Consider the following 2,500-nt stretch of genomic DNA (forward strand, 5'->3'; position numbering starts at 1 on the left):
ATCATACAAAAGCACTTCATGCATGGAAACAGTAGGACAATCGACACTCTTTGAAGCGATCGATACTTTAAACAAAGTTGCAAACTTGTAAACTTAACGGTATAATATACGTAACACTGTGTAAAGGTATGGTGCAATAAATTGCCCTTTACTCTTCTGCGGTACACAGTGGTGTATTTCTATGACTTACAGTTCATAACAAAAGATCTCATTCCGTTATTTCATAGTCGTTACGTTCAATGTGCAGTTATAACAGAAATGTTGCTAATTAAAGGTAAGGCAATATACAATACTGTGCAAGTTTAAGTCATAGAGTAAGAATTACGGCGACTTAATAAAGTCAAACTCGTACGCCTGGCGTTTCGGCATTTGAAACTTGTGTTTGTAGAGCAAGTCGTTAACTGTCGACACTGCTTTATAGTGATGATGAATCGCATTTTAAACACAATAAAATACGGCATAAAGTGAGTTCTGTTCAAGGGTGGCCACTTAATACAGGTAAAAATAACAAAGAAAGACAAACATAGGACTGCTACCGGGTGGCCGCGGCCGCTAAATAGAGGTGGCCGCCTAATACAGGTAACAAATACAGCGCTTGTATGAGCGAAAAATCGGGACTTTGAAAACTGGCCGCTTAATAGAGGGTGGCCGCTTAATACAGGGCCGTTATATACAGGTTCGACTGTACCCAATATTCCTCGCTGGGTGATATTACATTATTTATTCGACTAAGCGCCCAGGAAGCTTATTTAGTTTTTGGACTTTCGAGGTGGTAACTTATTCGAGGCTGGCCGCTTATTAAATATTCACCATTTTCAGTAAGTAAAAAGTTTATTTTGTAACAAAACATGAAAAAATATTGAAGCATATAAATTGTAACTGTTCATTGTTTAGTTTACGTATGCCAAGGACTAACAACTCATCGTTCGGTGTTCGCAGAAGTCTCTTTAGCTATCATAATTCTCAATGAACTTCAATGTCATCGTCGCTCAGCTCAGTAAGTCAACTTTCTGGAGCTGCTTCCTCGACATCCGACAGTTATACGTCAGCAAATGGGTAAGTCGTGCGAGAAGCTGTTAGGGCTTGCTGGATGGATACCAGGCGATCTTGTCCTGCATGACAAGGTTGACCCTCCTTTAGGTAATGAATCTGATCATCTTCAGATCCGCCAGGAGACACAGTAAGCAAGCAGCTTCTGAAAGAACGGAGAATTAACTCTCTGTCTAGAGTTTCCCAGGCCTCAAGAACCCACATGACGATTTCATGACGAGGGGGACCACGCATGTTTCCTGCAGCTGCAAATGAATGAATTCTGTCATCCACTCAGGAGTACCCAACGGAGCCGCTCTGCAAAATACCCGCTCTACATGGCAGAATTAATTGCGCTGGCTGGGAAATTGAACATTCGCTACTTAACTTGCTGGAAAGTCTTTATAAACACCACGCTTGCTGGGAAATTACGTTGCAACACGGGTTCGGGCTAGATAAAAAAATCTCTAGTTTGTAGAGTTTGGTTTTCTCGTGGTAACCGTACTATCAAAAAATATATCTATCTTCGCACTGTTGAATAGTTCCTCGTTTTCCAGGGATAGTAGAGCGAGCGAAACATGCAATTAATAGCGATGTTTCTCGTGACGTCACCTATTGTTATTAATATGCCAACCAGACCCCAATTGGCTGTTGAAACAATGACTTCTTTTGTTCCTTGGTTGGCAAATTTGAATATCAAAAGAAGTGTGACGTCAATGTTTGTAAACAAGAAATATCGCAATTGAGTGTGAAAATCAAGCCACGCGAGAAAGGGCGAAACGTGATCTCGCGCAAATAGCTTTGAAATCGCCCTAATTGAGTATTATGCCAGTACAATATTTTGTGCTATCCATTGTGCTAATTATTGACTGGGGTTTGTCAATGCTAAGTTATGCAATAAAGCAAGGCTTACCATGTTGTGAATTCCTGCGAAATAGTTTCAACACACTGATTTGAGCGCACAGCACCGCTGACGGTCTCGTATTGTTTGCCTAAACGTCTTGTTTGCCCGGTTTCGCTTTCGGTTTACATTAATCTTATTGTAGCTTGGAAGAAACTTCCTGCTTGTTTGGTTCGATTGTTGGGTTTTTTGTCTAGTTAGCGCCTTCTGGCCACTGATCGATCCGTATCTGTGAAGTCAGCTAAAAGTTAAGGTAAGCAAAATGTTGCGTTTTTTTGTCTGATATAGTCAGTTTAGGAAACGCCTCTGGAAATGTTTTTTCCAAACAGTTCTCTGCCGATAGAAGACGCATAGTCTTTCCGTTGAATAATGCACAACATTAGCAGAACATATTCAAATCTTATTTCATATGTCCAGTCTGTATGTTTGTAATTGGGTAAGCTGGAATTTTCCGTTGGAACTATTTGACAATGGTCTCTATTTTAATATAATGAACATGTCTCATTTAGCCTAAGGTTTTGCTTCATGGAGGACAAGAAGCTAAAAAATTGTTACGTTGTTTTAGGGGAA

The sequence above is a fragment of the Montipora capricornis genome, chromosome 4, assembly GCF_036669925.1.
Source record: "Montipora capricornis isolate CH-2021 chromosome 4, ASM3666992v2, whole genome shotgun sequence".
Taxonomy (NCBI): Eukaryota; Metazoa; Cnidaria; class Anthozoa; order Scleractinia; family Acroporidae; genus Montipora; species Montipora capricornis.